The sequence below is a fragment of the Harpia harpyja genome, chromosome 3 (assembly GCF_026419915.1).
Source record: "Harpia harpyja isolate bHarHar1 chromosome 3, bHarHar1 primary haplotype, whole genome shotgun sequence".
NCBI classification, from domain to species: Eukaryota; Metazoa; Chordata; class Aves; order Accipitriformes; family Accipitridae; genus Harpia; species Harpia harpyja.
In genome coordinates this window covers 68,966,016-68,983,414 of record NC_068942.1, presented here as the reverse complement: position 1 = coordinate 68,983,414, position 17,399 = coordinate 68,966,016, and the positions used below count along the sequence as shown (strand labels likewise).

The window sequence follows — 17,399 nt, the reverse complement described above, 5'->3', positions numbered from 1 at the left end:
TCCCACTGACTGGGAAAGGAGAAACACAACACCCATTTTTAAAAAGGGGAAAAAAGGAAGTCCTGGGGAACTGCAGGCCAGTCAGTGTCACCTGTGTGCCTGGCAAGATCATGGAGCAGATCCTACTGGAAACTATGCTAAGGCACATGGAAAATAAGGAGGTAATTGGTGACAGCCAACATGGCTTCACTAAGGGCAAATCATGCCTGACAAATCTGGTGGCCTTCAACAATGGTGTTACAGCATTGCTGGATAAGGGAAGAGCAACGGGCATCATCTACCTGGACTTGTGCAAAGCATTTGACACTGTCCTGCACCACATCCTTGTCTCTAAATTGGAGAGACATGGATTTGATGGATGGACCACTCGGTGGATAAGGAATTGGCTGGATGGTTGCACTCAGAGAGTCAATGGCTCAATGTCCAAGTGATGAATGGCATTCCTCAGGGGTCGGTATTGGGACCGGTGCTGTTTAATGTCTTTGTCGGCGACACAGACAGTGGGATCGAGTGCACCCTCGGCAAGTTTGCTGATGACACCAAGCTCTGTGGTGCGGTTGACACGCTGGAGGGAAGGGATGCCATCCAGAGGGACCTTGACAGGCTTGAGAGGTGGGCCCGTGTGAACCTTATGAAGTTCAACAAGGCCAAGTGCAAGGTCCTGCACATGGGTCGAGGCAATCCCAAGCACAAATACAGGCTGGGCGATGAGTGGATTGAGAGCAGCCCTGCGGAGAAGGACTTAGGGGTATTGGTGGATAAAAAATTGAATATGAGGGAGCAATGTGTGCTTGCAGCCCAGAAAGCCAACTGTATCCTGGGCTGCATCAAAAGAAGCCTGGCCAGCAGGTTGAGGGAGGTGATTCTCCCCGCCCCGACTCTGCTCTGGTGAGACCCGACCTGGAGTACTGTGTTCAGCTCTGGGACCCCCAACAGAAGAAAGGGCTTTCAGCAACCTGGTCTAGTGGAAGGTGTCCCTGCCCATGGCAGGGGGGTTGGAACTAGATGATCTTTAAGGTCCCTTCCAACCCAAACCATTTTGTGATTCTGTCTTACTAAGAAATAGTTACTGGTGTGTATCTAAAAGCCTGAGACCCATTTGTCCAATTTTTAGGTTTTTTTTTTTTTTTTTTTACATAAACAAAACTGACTTTTCAAAATAGGCTCACAACATTCTGAGTTAATGCTTCATTGCCTTGCACACACTGTGGCATCTGGGTTGTCTGTGAGCTTCCAGGTGGCATGGCTAGAGCTGCTAGGATTCAGGAACTTGATGAGACTAATACATTTCAACAGTCTTTTTGTGGTACTCTGTCGCTAACCTCTCTGAGCCAGCAGCACTTCTATAACTACTACTGTTCACTGTAGAGGGTAATACTGCCTGGGTTTGGATATTCCTGGTATGTCTTAATGTTTGGAGGCTGTTGTATGTGTACCTATGATCTCGCAACTGGATAATCTTTTCTTTGTAAACTGCCTTCAAATAAAGTGGGTCTCAGCAGAAAGCTGCACTGTGTGGATGAATTTCTTTCCTCAAGGAACTTGATTGCTGGAATAGTATTTTCAGACTTGCAGAAAGTAGCAAGGGTTGGCTGGTGAAGAAGGAAAAATGGCCGTCTACTTTGGATGACCAGCAACAGCGTTTAATCTTCCACTTTGCGAAGCAGAGTTGCATTGATAGCATATTAATATATTAACTCTCCTTAAAATAGAGAAGCATCCATTGCCTCTGGAGTATGCTGCACCTGATTCTGTCAGTCAGGAGCAAGTAAAATGGATGTTGTCAGACCAATTTGAGAGGCTTTGTGTGCTGATACAGTGAAGAAGCTGATATAACTGTAAAGCTTAGAGTTGCAGAAAATGACTGTTGGGTTTTCATGTGGTTGTCAGACTCAGATTGGTATCTGTTCTCTGCCCCTTTTTCTAAAAGTCAGCATTCAAGCAGTTATTTCTCACTTTGTTCCCAGCTGATGCTTGGGAATAATAGTGAGCTCTATAAGGGTTCATGAAATTACAATTTTTGCATTTCTCAAAGCTCTCTTAAAAAATAGAATTCCTGCTTTCAAGACAATGACAGATAAAGTGATTTCCTTCTGTCACTGTAGGATGCCTGGCTTGTACAGCCTGTTTCTCTGGCTTATTAAATCTTTGAATCAATGCCTGAATATAAAAAACTGTCCCATTGCACTTTGAGTTTGGGCATTTAGAAGGCTAAAATGAAACAATAGACTAATGCAATAACTGCTTGCTTTATTTTGTGGTGTCTTGTAGTTGGTCTCTGCAAGTGGTTTGGAGGTATAGTGCAAAGTTTCATATAATGATATGAACAGCCAAAAACTTGCAAACTCTAGTAAACAAAGGTCTTAAAGGTACAGTGTGTCCCTACTTTGAAGGTGGGAAGTTAGTGTAGTGATGCAGCTTTTAATTTGTTTTACTGGGGTTTTACTGTTATACTTGAAGAAAGCAAAATTCTGTGCAACTTTGAGCAAAATTTTACCTTCTGTAAAGATACAACTTTTATGTTTTCTTGAAAACTCTCAGAAATGCCAGATCAGGTTAATAACAAAAAAACTGGTTTGAGCACCTTTCTGCAGAATTCTACCCTGACAGTATGCAACACGTTGGCCTAAGGCATGAGACATGAGCAGTCTAGTTTTAGAAAGTACTGCTGTTCCCAGAATGCATTTTTCTCTGGTGGGTAGAGATTTACCAATATCACCTGCAGCAAGATGTCAGGAGTGGCTTCTTTATGATAATAGTCATGGTGTTCATATTCAGTTCTGTCCTTTGTGTTCTGTAAGGGAGAACTGGTCAGAGTGGAAGTCATCTCTATCTAGAAATTTGCCAGACTAGTAGATAGTGGTTCTATTTGTGGAAGCAGGAAACTCAGCTACAAGAACTGGGAAGCAGAATATTAACAGTACCAGCCACTCTTGTCAGGAGTCATTTTACTGCTTTTTCTCTTGTTCTTGAGATTATATGGGGTAGGAACTAATTTTCACTGGGCTGATAGATATAAATATCATCTTGCAAGTGTTTCAGATGTGGCTTGCTTGTTAATAGAATTTCCAGTTCATGGGCCTTTACCGAAGAAGAAGAAACAGCGGTATTCCTGGTGAAGGAGGCAGGGCTCTAGCTGCCTCTTGAGCTGTGGCTTCTTACTGCGGCACAGTAAGACATGCAGGTCTAAGATGAGGCTGAAAGGTGCTGGATCTCCAGATGCCTGGGACTGTTGGAATCTGAGGAAAGTAGGTTATCTATGCTGGCTGTGCAGGACTGAGGTAGCCCACAGAAAATAGGAATGCAAGTAGTTAGAAATAAGAGCATTGAAGTCTCAGTTTGGAGGGGTCAGAGGCAAGAGATATCCAGGCTTCCTAGGGGTTCATAGGGGACTATAGAAATGGTTGCAGCTCCTTATCTGAACACTTTGGAATATCACTCGTAGGGTCTGGGCAGCCCTACTCTGTGTTTTGGTGCATGGCCTGCCTAGGGATCAGAGGGATAGGTTGGTGACATGGATAGTGGTTTGCATCAAAATAAGGCAGGGTAGGAAAGCTGATTTTCAGCAGGCATGTTAGCAGTGCATTAGCATACTTGAGGCAGTTGTCTTGTGAAAAGATGCTGTTCAATTGTTCTCCCTTAATACAGAGAAGAGGGCTTTGTTCAGAAAGTGGTGTGGCCTTCCTGGATGTATTCTGAGACTGGAGGGGGCAATACAGTTACTCTAATGTGTGTACTAAAATAAATGTTCAAAATATTTCTGCTTTGGTCTGTTTTGTCACCTGCAAAAATAAAAAAAAAAAAAAAAAGTGCTACCAAGCAGTTCTACTATAGTTCCTCTGAACTGTGAGGATTACAATTCTGAGAAGCTGATGGCAGTTTACAGTGCCCTGTGGGCTGTATACATTTTGGTTATTACTTTATCAAACATCTGAAAGCTCAGGCATGAAGCCAAGTAATACTTAATCTTGCTGCATCTTTCTTGTTCCTGACAGCCCAGTAAATGCCTATGTTAAAAGCTTTCTTATTTCAAACCACTGCAGTGTCACTAGTTTGAGTAAACATGGAGGAGACCCTTAAGGGCTCAAGTTGCCAAGTATGAATGCCAGAAGATAAAAAGGGGCTTGGAGGAACCTGCTCCTTCATTTTCAAGGTCTAGAATAAAAACATCAGAAAACTGCCAGTATTTTGCCTGAAACTTCTAGTCACACTTTCTAGAATAGTCACCATTTTAACCACTAGATAGGGAGTAGGCTTAAGGCAAGTGAGTTTGGAAGGGTTTCCAAGTGTTATTAAGCCCTCAATTACATCACTTATCAGGCATTCATAGCAGAAGCTTCTTAAATTCTTTTTTTACAATGTGCATAGCACTTAAATGTTGTCAGAAGTTCCTCTCCAGACTGTCAAAATAGTACTCTCTTGGGGTTTAGAACTGCTGAGTGCTTGGTCTGACATGGGTGTTTTCCAAGGACACTAAAATTACATTATCTTGAAGTGTAATCGTAACTGGGCTCAGGGGCTGTGATCTCTTCAGTAAGGGTTCCCCAGCTAAAAAAGCCCCTAATCATTAGCACCTGCTACAGGGCAGGTCTGTAATAATTTTATTGGGAAAGTTTTTCCTTTGAGCTATTAAGGAATGCTCTGGAGGTGCTGCTCTTTTTATCACTTGCATTGCAGTAAATCTGTGCACTGCTACAATTTATATGTTGGCAACCATTGCATGACCTTACCACATAACAGAGAGCTCAATTTTCCTCAAACTTCACATGGGTACATATGGAATGAATGATAGTAATGCTGATTACTTACTTCCAAAAATGACCAGTGATTTTTTTTTTTTTTTTTTTAATATACAGCTAGCTGATGTCACTCCACACCCACAGCAGGAATGCAGGCAGGTGTACTCTCTGGGTGTGAAAAAGTACAGCACGCTCTCATGGGGGTAGAGTGCCACTCCAAACTTCTTTTTTCTTCCCTACTACCATGAACTCAATCCTCTTTCAACATGAGCTGTCTGGCGTCTTTCAGAATTGTACAAGGCACACAACATCATTTAACAGCAAGTGCGTTAACTGGGATAGATATTCCCATGTGTCCTAGAAAGGTTAAGAAAAGGCACACAAATACCCACTGGAATTCTCCATACTGTTATCTTTTCCTTGTTCACACTTGTTTGTACTGCGGTTCCTGGCTGCAGCCTGGAAGTCCTCGGCATTGATTATGCATTGAATAGACACTTCTGTACCATTTGGATGTGTTTTGTTGTTGTGGTCTGATAGTGATCCTAAGCACTGCTGGTCGGGGTGAAGTGCCAGCAGTACCATCTCTGAGCGCACCTTCGGGGAGTTAATATGCTGTGGGCAGAAGCTTGATGGAACAGCTGGTTTTCACTCTTAGCTAGAGAAAAATACAGGAGTTATTTTAAAACTGCTTAGATTCTCTTCTGTAAGGACAGGGTATTCCAGGAAACAACACAAAACTGTAGATGAATTCAGATATTTATAACTTCAAGCACAATTTAATTGTGTCAATTCAGTGTCCAAATATAGGTCCTTAAGCATTTTTTTTGGTTCCAGCAGTGGTATTGAAACATTCAGCTAATTTAAGTTGTTACAAGACATGAATGTATAATGAAACTCATTTTGAGGGCAAGAATCGCATATGCTGCTACATAGCATAGAACAGGTCTTAAAGCTTGTAGAAACTTGTTTTCTGCTGTGGATATCATCTTTCCTTCCTCCTTTTCGTTAGAGAGATTTGCGAGATTTTTTTTTTTTTTTTTTTTTGTCATTTCATGTAAGTATTGCAAGGACTATGTGGGTAGAAAGTACTTTTGAATGAGAGGGACGTGGTGTATCTGATGTACGGTTACATCTGTATTGTCTAGCTGCTTGGAGGAGAAACTTCAACATGTGGATTAGCTACATTAGAAGGGCCCAGGGAATGTGGCAATCACTTTTATAGGATCAGCTGCCTGTGCCGTGATTGGAGATGTGGGTTGTCAGTATGATGGCCCTACATAATTACCTGATTGGAAAGGAGCAGCCTAGCAGGCAATAGTAAATCATATTGGAGTTGCAATATGTGTAGAAAGCAGAGGGTAGGCAAAGGTGTTAAGACAGAAAATAAACAGAACTGATAGGAGAATTTTTCAGTGCACAGAAATAATTGTGAGCCCAATTGCTACTAGGTTGCTTGAGGGCATTCCACTTAGGTGGAATTATTGTTGCAATTAAACAGTAGTCCTTGGCATTAAGCATCTTCAGCTTTAAATCTCTTCCTTGGAGACAGTCCAGTTAATTGGAATATATGTTATTGCCTAGTTTTGTATTATTTATGCCATTGACTATAATGCAATTAAAAAAGGACTTAAAAAAAAAAAATTATGCAGTGATACCCAACAAATTTTTTTGTGCTGTTCAGCCAGGCTCAGTTTCTTCTGCTCTAGCTGTTATGTGAAGGAGATGCAGTAATACATATCCAGTATGCATCCAATGTCTTCTGTGCACCCTAGAGAATTTACATACAAAGTATGTATCTGATGCTAGACTCACTTTTTTTTTTTTTTTCAGTAACACACAGAAGAATGGGTTAACTTCTTGTTAGAAGTTCTTCTACCCCTTTGAAGAGCTGTTGCCTCTTTTCTGGTAGTTAAAATTATTATGATTCTTAGTGACTGAAAAGCAGTTGCAGTAAGGGCTGACCCATGTGAAATGTACATTTTGGGTTAAAAAACCAATTCCCATAGAAATTATGTGTGCTTAGATACCATCATCCTAAAGTTTTTAATTGCACGCAAGGATTTGTCAAAATTTCAAAGTGCGTCAGCTGTCTTGAATGGGGACTGAACTTCTGCTCTTAGTTGTTCACTTTGCGGCAATGTAATGAGTGCTATACTGTTTTGTTGCACCTCTATTAACATAGTATTGCTGAATTTTCGCTCTTACTCATGCCGTGATAGTCATCAGCAGTGACTGATTTTCTTACTGTTGTCACTTAGCCTGTCTCTAAGCAAAATACAGGAAACGGTGATAAAAGGTCCTAGTTGTTGATCGCATAAGTCATCATTGATATGAAGGTTTACATAAAGTAGTTTTAGTGACTGTCCTGTCTTTACCCTGTGAAGTACACTGTGAGCATGCTAGCATGGTTCAAGAAGTCAGCGTCTGAAATGACGCACTGAAGTGATTTTGAGCATTGTTGGCACATTGCAATGGGAAGTAGAACAGGTTGTGTTGAGCCATCACAGGGGCTATTTTGCAAATTTATGGAATTTTTAGAGCTTTACAAATCAGTTTAAGTACAGGCAAAGGTAGCATGTAGTTACTAGTTCATGTCTTAGCATATGAACGTTTGAAATTAAACATTGTATAGTATGTTATTTCCTGATGTATGTGTACAGGATAATAGGTAAAACCAAAGTAACTATAAGTCTTGCATAGTATGACATACTGGCTAATAAAGATTTGGGGCAGTATTAGCATTTCTGTATTTATGATTTTACAGTTTGGGGAAATTTTCTTATGTGAGCATTGGGAGGGTAGCTCTTGACAACAACTAATCTCATTCCTTTTGTGGACCAAACCTTTTTAAAGTTTCTTGTATATGTTGAGGGGGTTGCTTTTGGGATTACAGAGTCATAGCAAACAGCTCTTCCAGGATAAAACATGTAAGTAGTGTTCTCTCAAACAATCAAAATGTATTTTACATCTGGGTTTATTGAAACACAAGTCAATCATGCGACTGTCTTATGCCTTAGTAAACAGCCCAGCTGTAGGAGTAAGTAGAAGCAGGATCTTGTTGAAAAACAAATGCTTTGCGTGAACTGGATTTTTCTGTATAAGTACAAAAGCAAAAATGTTATCTCACAATGGTTTTTGATGTACTTAGTTGACATTAACTGTTTTTAAAGTAGTGACAAATGCATATACTGTAACTCTAACCCATCCTGTAGGAAAAGAAATAAAGCATTTGTTTGGAAGCATTAAGAATATAGGCATATATTTCTAATGATTCATTTTTTTTGCCAGTAAGTTCTTTTCATTAGTGAAAACTTCAGAAACCTTTTCAGTATCGGTCTTTTTTTATCTGGTTGGTTTTGCTCATTCAGTGTTTAAAAATTTATTCTTAATCAGTTAATTTTAGATGATTGTACTTTTGATATGATACTGTGCCTACTTTAAGGAACAGCGAAGCTTACAACCACTGGCTTGGTAGATTTCTTGAAGAAAATAGATGTTTGGGAGAAGCAAGTAGTCCAGAGAGTAGAAACAGAGGTAAAAGGTACCTACCTCCTGGACGGGATAAAATCTGTCTGCTAGCTAAATGTGAAAGAAGAGAAAAGGTGTGGGGAGGAATACTTGAATCAAAAAACATGAGGCTTGCAGAGATCTTATCTCAGGAAGACTGTTCCTGTTAAGTGACAGGGACAACCTATTTCATTTGTTTACCTGAGAGAGGAAATGTGCGGAGTCGCATTACAAATGGGTCATGTGGCTAAATCAGGTCTTTGAAAGGAAAATACAACTGAAATTCTCGATGAAGGAAGCTGACCTGGGTAACTTAACCTCATGAAGAAGGGAAGCTTGCTACATTGCAGCTTGGGCCACAAGAAGCTGGGTGAACATACTGGAGAAAAACCCCTCTCTCGTGCTTTTCCTGTGGCTCTCTAAGTACCTGCTCTTGGTTGCCATCACTGTTACTTTTCCTCTGGTAAAAGACAGGGTGGAGGGAGAAGAGAAATGAAGAAGACTAAGATGAGGATGAAAACTGTAGACTTTAAAAAGAAACAGAGCAGAGCAACTTCTATTCTCACTAATCCTCCAGGAGATGGTGGATGGTGCTCAGTGCTGCTGTTGAGAGATGGGAAGATACTGGGGGATGTGGTAAGTGTGTTTTAATCAAGAAGAAACCATGTGACTTTATGAGGTCTTGAATCTGGGGAGCAGAGACTAGAAAAGGAGGGAGGAATGGTAAGCAGAATCTCGTAAGATAGAACTGGAAGAAAATTGCAGTCTGTAACCAGTCTGCCAGGATCTCCCTCTTCCTGCAGAATGGAGATAGCATTCTTGACTTGATGATCAGATGAAAAATCTAAGCATGGCAGTTGTTTTATTTTATATAGGAGAGAGTTTACAGTTTCTTAACTAGCAGGAAGGAACTGCATTTGAGCAGTTAAAGTTGTTTTGGGAGAGCACGAGAACCAAGGGCACTCTGTATTTGCTGGGCTGTGCATTGGACTGTTTCAGAGTACATCATCTTGCCACAAGAAGCAAGTGTATCAAAGCTAGCTCTTAAAGAAGGAAATAGTTTGGGTTATGGCTAAGGGGAGTTCTTGGGAAACATAAATTTACATTGTATTTTAAGTGGAATGCAATCCTAAGTGGAAACAGTAGGGTCTTTTCTATCATTAATCTTAGTAGTGTGTTCTGTAGGTTATTTTTGTCAGCATTGTCATCAGTGTCATGGCAATACTTCAGAGCCTGTTAAAAAAAAAAGGCTGCCTTGTTATAAGCACTCTGTAATCACAGGAGGTCCCACTTCCAAAAGAGCTTACAACTTTAATTGAAGAACAGAAACATCCTGGAGAAAGAAAGTACACAAACACAGTGAACTGCAATGGCATTGTATTTAATAGAGCTTTTGGGGCAAGTTTATAGAGGAAATGAAGAAATGGAAGAAAAAGGAAAGGGCAGTGGTGGGAGAGGAGAATTAATAGCAAGAAGGGAAGGGGTGGAGTACAGCAAAGGTGAGAGATTGAGAGCCGAGGGGGGAGGGGTTGGAATCAGTAACTAGTCATTTATTTAGTAGGAACATCTAGATTAATACCTTAGGAGTGATAAGAGTGTTAATGTGGTCTCCAAGTGACATGATGTAGGTGGTTTTCACAAGCAAACATAGTGTTCATTGTAAATGTATAAGCTGAATTTTTCTTAAAGATCACAGATCTCTTCCTCCACCCACACTGTTCTTACACTTCTTGATTTCATGCTTTCTATTTGCTATAAAATGTATTTATCTTTTTACCCGCAGTCATAAGATTCAAGTTTAGGAGAAAAAAAAAACCCAACAACTTGATCAGTGGAAGCAAAAGATCACATTCTCTGTAAACCTGGTCATATCAAGTGTAAAATTGTGTTCTCCTACATACAGATTGGAGAACTCCTGTCAATTGCCTATAAGCATTAAACTTGCCCCTTAAGACCCTGGCTGCTCAACATATGTTGATACAAGAGATGATACACTTCTCTCTGAAGTAGAAGGGAAAATTACTTAGTCTAGGCAATCAAACTAGAAAAAAAAAATTGCAAGCCTGGTTTGTGTGCATCCTACTCATCTGTCCTCCTTCTCGATGCAGCTAGGGAACATATCCCACAACCACCTACTATACTCACCTCTCCGTGCTCTTTGCATGGCTTGAGAATTCCCTCGTCTTCTCCTTGTCTGCCCTTGTCGACCCGTATGTGTCCTTCTAATACTGATTCTAGATCTGCACCCCTCACCTTCTGTACTAGTATATGCCAAGAAGATGCGTGGGGTGGGAACTATTATGTAATGAGAACATAATGTAATTAGCATCTACAAGGCTCTGAATTAAAGAAGATACAATGTTATGATACTGCATTGGAAATATACTGAGTCCTTGAAGCAAAGTTACACTTGAATAGATAACTTGCTCTGGGAATTCCTAACTCTGTGGTTATTGTTAAAGCTCAGCAAATTTTTGAGTAGCTGGTTTACTACTCTGTAAAATAAAAAGTAATAGCTGAAGCAAATAAGGCTTACAGGAGCATGTCAGTTCTGTCTGCTGGTCAGTTCCTCCCACTTCACCCATCAACTTACTGGATGTTTTTAATCAATTTTGACAGAGTAGGAGAACTCAAGTTGGTCCGCTTGCTAGAGGAAAAGCCATGTTGAGAACAGTTTATCTGCTTGGCCTGTTTGTTAGTCAGTCAACATGTGTGCTAATGTTTTTGCCCAACATGCACAGTTATATCGAAACCTGCAAAAGAAGATGCTGCCTGGCTAGTAAGGTCATGTGGGAAGGGAACTGAAAGCAACGTGGAGTCCCAGAATAGATGAGGAGGGTAATTGAGAGCACTGCAGGGATTCTGAGACCATTGGAAAAGGCACGTATGAGAAAGGGAGATGCGCATCCGGAAGAAATCAGACTTCATATATTTTGCAGGATGTAGGATAAATTCTTTAAAACTAACACGGTTAAATACTTAATATGCTGTTTGCTTAGCACAATGATTATACTCCCAGTTTTGTAACAAAGGTTGCAAGCTTGTGTTTTTACTCAATGAGTGAGAAGCAAGTATTTTTATAGTGCCTTATATTTTTTTTTTTTTCTGTCAAACTTAACTGCAGCTCTAGGTAGTGCTGCAATGAACATCTTGGTGGTCATGTGAATGTGAAAAGCTGGGTGGTTTTTTTTTAATGATTAAATAGATTTTTTCTCTGGAACTATTGTTTGGGAAGATCCATATTTTATCATCCAAGCTTGGCGTTGCTTCCATAAGGAAATGTGGTCCTGTGATGTGGTCAAATTCTCTAATACCACAAGTATTAACTTTCTTAAATAAAATGTTTAAGCAGTCATGTTTTTTTAAAAAACCAAAAAAACCAAAAAAACCCCAAACAACCAAACCCACACATGCACTTGGTGGCAATTCTTTAGTACTTTGGGGATTTTTGTACAGACTTCTTGTGGTTACCTTCTAAAGCTGTTAGGTGAACATGCTCATTTTTTAAAGCTGTAAGTCAAGGTGGGAATATTTTACAGCTTATTAAAATATTTTTGTGTGTGTGATGCTGAAACAGGTTCAAAGTCTGACAATACAACTGCTCTTTGATAGCAGTATTAGAGGAGGGAGATGGATCATTTACACCCCTCAGTGCCACTTTTGGCATGATTCTTTTTGCCAAGCCAGCTGATACACTATATTTGGAAATGTGGCTGTGTTGTGTGTTACCAAGCTTATTCATCATTGCTGTCAGCGTACTCTCTCTTTGCAGAATGCTTTCAGGAATTTTCAACAACATTCACTTGAAAGGAAACATGGCATAGTACTTACAAAATATTCACCAGAAGACAACCAGAAAAGCAAACTCGAAAAAAAAAAAAAAAAAGGCCCAAACCATTTTTCCACTGAAATGTGTATTGCTGCTTCTTCACATATTTATGAAGTCTGCAGTTCATCTCAGTCCTGAAGGATTTTTTTGTTTTGTTTTTCTCTGCATGTCATGCAGCTATATTTTATATTGTTTCTTCTGTTGTCATGCATGTACTGGCAAATAGCCTGTCCTTTCATTGCTGTGTTGAGAAGCAGGCTCATACTTTTTCTCTCTAAACAATAGTTTTAGTCACTTGCAAAAAAAGGTGCTTAATATCTGAAATTTTATTTCAAATTTTAAAAATACTGTTTTTTCTGACATTACAAATCTTTTTGGAATTTCAGGGATTTCAGTAGAATTGAAATCTAACTCTAAAATCTGTTTCATGAACTGTAATTTTATTAATGTAATTTTAATTACAAAGAGTAGTTTCATAAAGGAACCACACTTACTTTCTCTGTATTGTGTCTCGTTATCAGTATAACTCATCATTTGCTGGTTAAATATGGCAGAGAGCATTGCTCAACTAAACTGTTTTTTGCCAAGTGTGAAATCGTATTATATGTGAGTGTTAGTTTTCAGAAATTTTGAAAAAAGTTTCATAATCTATTTTTATATTATATATAATATGTGATTTTTTTTTTTTTATGCTACACAGCTCTACTGGGTTGGTGTTTGGAAAATGTTTTCTAGAAAGCTATGTATAACAGCAATTCCTTTCAAATTATGGCTTTTACTAAACAATACAGCTGTCAGACGCATTAGTTTTTAAATAGTTATATCTGTTTCATGTAACTGAGCAGTGAATGGAGATATGTAGGAAGTAGAAACCTATTTTTCTGATTGGGAATTGGATAAAAAAAGTACAGTTTTGATCAAGAGAGATGATTCCTTAAAAGGAAATACTTCCATAACAAGGTATCTCAACATACCCGTCTGCTAGTTTTGCTTTTTTGTGTGAGAGGCACTTGCTGATTTAATCATGCATGCAGCATATTTTCTCTATAGAAATTCTGATGACTAAGAAGCAATAGTTTAAACACGATACATGCATCAAAGGAGAGAGTGAAGATAATTACAGAGCTTATTTCACGTTCATATACTGGTAGAATCCTACTGAAAAAAATGCCTTTCTGATTACGGTGCCATCAGTCTAATGAGTTGTGTTCACTGAACTTGTTTTTTCCTATGGTATGTTTGCTGCATGCTATCTGAGCAGTAGGAGATGAGGCAGATCTTGTATTAGCCTTGAACTTCTTACTTGCATAGAACAGATTTCAGCTAGAGGGGTTTTTTTTTTGTCTCTAAAACAATATTCACCTATGATAGTAATGCAAATACTAAGCTTTGTTCAAATTTTTCTTTTCATCATATTTGGGAAGCTGAAGTTCACATACTCTAAAATCAGCTTTATCTTTAGACATAACTCTTGGCAATGCTTTCACTGCAAGAAATAGGTTCTCACTACTAACATGTTTCATATGGGCAAAAATTCAAAATTTAGTGCTGTGTACCATATTCATACAGCCTCATGTATTGGTGTATCATTGTTCTGATTGCATGGTGGCACTTTTCATGTCTCCATGTATAATATGTGCATCGTTCTCTTTGGGTTTTTTCTTCTCATAAAATCTACCAATGAATGTTTATATTCCAAGCAGATCCTTCCTCTAAATACAACTTAAAAAAAGAAAAAAAAAAAAAAAAAGCCTGCAGTATTTTGGTAGTTGCGTATACAGAACATTTACTTAGACTGCTTTTCCTCAATTTATTGGTCAATAAACCTACTTTGTTCTTAGAAATGAGAAATCAAAATCCTTCAAAATAATTTCAGTTTTTCAACTTATTTATCTTAGTATATATGAGCATCTTGACTGATATAAACTATATGTCATCATAAGTTATAACTTGTAACATGGAATATGCTATGCGAGCGCTTTAATTTTCTGATGATTCTAAAGATGCAGGGGATTGTGCTTAGAGGGAATGTAGAAAACCATTTATATGAATCAACACAGAACTGCATTGTTCTTGCCCTGAAGATTTCGGACTCTGTCCCTTAACCTGCTGTTGGATCAATTAGACCCACCTAACTTGATTTCTCTTGAGAGAAGGGTCTAAAATAAATGTAACAGGATGGCATATGGGAGAGGGGAACACTCAAGTGAATAGGTGACGTGTAGATAAAGTCTTTGTGAAGGTGGCCTCCTGTACAAAGAGCTCTGTTTATCTTTTTACAGGTATGAGAAAATTAGTAGGAAAAAGAAAAAAAGGAAAAAGTTATAATGGGAAGACCATGAAAATAAACTTTTCTAAGTTCTTTTTTTGTTGGTATTGTTCTTCTATGTCTTTTGTCTTACACTGTATTATGGCAGGTTGGCCATTTATATTGATCCTATTTCCAATTTGCACTATTATAAATTCAACGTGGATCTCGTAATGAGTGTTACTCCCTGCTTCATATGAGCTGAAAAATGTTATAAGAACTTGTCTCAAATGTAATTGCTTGTGGTAGAGCAAGGTCTTTCAAGAGGATGCCCAGTGTTAATTTACAAACTTCAAGGGATGTGACCAGCCAGTGTGATTCCCACACTGAATCTGTGCGGTCTCTCCTTACCAGTCTGCACATCAGGGCTTTTAATGGTAGAAACTGTATTGGGGAAGTAAGTTGTGCAACTCAAGAGGGACTGATAAAATTAAGCAGTGCAGATGGGTTGTTTGAGCCCCTGATATCCATTAGAGAGCACTAAAATTGGGGGGGAGGGGGTATATGCCCCAGGACTTTACAGTCTCCATATACTCAGGGATAGTCTTGTTCCTTGCACTGTGTTTAGTGTCGGAAGATGAAAGAATTTGGTTTGTTTACCTTCCTTTTTGAAAACACCTTATATTTTTGCCTTAGATTTTTTTCCCCCTTTTGTTACGAGGTGGTGTCTTTTCAGTCACTTTTGAGCTCCTTTAATTTTGACTTAATAAGTTAACAGTGTTAACCTTAACTTGCTTCTTGATCATTCAAAGTTACTATTTAAAATAAGCCTTTGGCTTGGCAGTTTCTTGTTCACTCTAATCTTAAAGGAAAATGAAAGCAGCCAGATTATATATACCTTTCCCGCTAGATGTTTTTTTAACCTATAGCATTTGTATTTAAACGGTCTGCTGTATACAGTTACTTAACATATGGATTGCAATTGTTTCAGCCTTGGTCAGTGTGGAGAAGCAGCTTTTCAGCTGCTGGTTGATACTTTCCAGTATTAATACCAGCTGCCAAAGAACAAAACTTTTTGATAGAGTATGAGAGGAAACATTTCATTTTGGGTAAGCTAGCTACACAGACCAAGGATAAAAGGATCCCTTTTATATATACGGAGTGCTCAGAACATCTGGAATCCAAAGTACTACTTCTGTACAGTGATTTTTAACATATTTGTGGATTTTACTATGTAGTGTGTGATAACTAAAGGCTGCTATGGCTGAGGTGATCTTGATGACTCAGGCAGTTGAAATCTTTCAGATGTTCAAAGTTACCTGAATGTGTCTGACTCCCCTCACTGTGAAGTAACTGGACATAGAATCTTCTATACTGTACAGGAAGATATTATATACCATATAGACTACATAGGCTGCCCATATAGAAGTGAAAATATCAGTTGCAGTAACATGTAGAGTTGTAGAAAAATGTAGATGGGAAGGGACCTTTGGAGATTGAGAGCCTCAATTTTCTGCTTTTTCAAAGTTAAATCAGGTTGCTTAGGGCCCTGCTGAGTCAAATTTTTAAATTCTCCAAGGTTGCTTGGAGACGCTGTTAAATCTCCATTCTGTTCCAGCACTCAACCACCCTCATGGTGAGGAGTTTCCTTATATCTATTTGGAATTTCCTTTGCAGCATTTTGTGACTGTTGCCTGTTGACCTTTTGCTGTGCTTGCCTGAGAAGAATCTGCCTCCACCCTTTGTATAACTCCCCATTGCATAGGTGAAGGCAGTACTGGGCTGCTTTTCTTCTCCAGGCTGAACAAACCCAACTCCCTCATCACGTCTTTCATCTCGTGTGTCAGCCTTTTCACTATTTTAATGACCACCTTCTGGACATGCTCCAGTTTGCCAGTACCTCCTGTGCTGCATGGCCCAAAACTGTACAGTACTCTAAATGTGGCCTCACCAGTGCCAAGCAGAAGGGAATAATTACTTCCCTTGACCTGCTGTTTATGCTCTTGCTTATGCAGCTCAAACTACAGTTAGTTTTCATTGCTTTAAGGGTGCACTGCTGGCTTATGTTCAACTTGCTGTCTGCTAGCATCTCCAAGGCCTTTTCTGCAGAGCTGCTGCCTGTCCAGTCTGCAGCTGTAATGCTGTATAGGGTTTTTTTCCTTCCCAAATGCAGGACGCTTTACATTTGTCTTTGTTTAACTTTATAAAGTTCCTGTTGGCCAATTCTTCCAGTTTGTTGAGGTCCGACTGAATGGTGGCCCTGCCCTCCAACATGTTGGCTGCTTTCCCCATTTTGTATCATCTGTAAATTTGCTGAGGATGCTTTCTGTCCTAGCATCCAAATCTGATGAAGATGTTAACCAGTATTGACCGCTGCGGAATACTGCTTTTAACCAGCTGGCAGTTAGGCTTAAAATTATTGACCACAAGTCTTTGAACCTCATGGCCCAGGGAGTTTTTTTGTCCACCCATTCAGTCTATATCTCCTCAGTTTGACAACCAGGATGCTATGGAAGACAGTGTTAAAAGCCTTGATTAAGTCAAAGCAACTGGCAACCACTGATTCTCCCTCGTCCACAAAGCTGCTTATTTCTTCAGAAGGCAGTCAGTTTGGTTGTACACGGTTTGCCTTTAGGAGTCTCTCTTGTCTGATCCCAGTCACATTCATGTCCATTGTGCCTGGAAATAGCTTCTCTTTAGGATTTGCTCTATGTTTTGTACAGCGCATGAGGTGAGATGGACCATTACCTAGTTCCCTGGATCCTTTATCCCCTCCTGCCCCCACTTTCCTTTTCTGGTGGGTTTGGTTTGTTTGTAAGTTACCTGTTTCCTGTCATAGGCAATCACCATGGCTTTTCAAAGATGATAGGCAGCAGGCTTCCAGTGACATCAGCTAGCTTTCTTCAGTACCTTGGATGTTTCCCATCTGGTCCTGCATACTTGTGTAGGTCCAGCTTACCTAAATAGTCTTTAACTTGATTCTCCCCTCCCTCAAGCTTTGCTACTAGATGCAGAAACCTGGGAAGCCTGATAGCACAGCTTGCTGGTAAAGACCATGCCCAGGGTGTTGGGT

At 39.5% G+C, this 17,399-nt stretch overlaps 1 protein-coding gene across 3 annotated transcripts in view; it reads left to right on the top strand.

The window, feature by feature from the left end:
* Positions 1–17,399, top strand: part of SETD3 (SET domain containing 3, actin histidine methyltransferase) — a 64,567-nt gene that overhangs the window by 7,790 nt on the left and 39,378 nt on the right. Inside the window, exon 1 of one of the 3 annotated variants that reach the window (XM_052783119.1) lies at positions 17,246–17,270. The exons of the other annotated variants lie outside the window; for them this stretch is intronic. The gene's annotated coding sequence lies outside the window, so the exon portion shown is untranslated. Of the gene's footprint in view, positions 1–17,245; positions 17,271–17,399 lie in introns of those variants that run through there. 3 annotated transcript variants of the gene reach the window in all.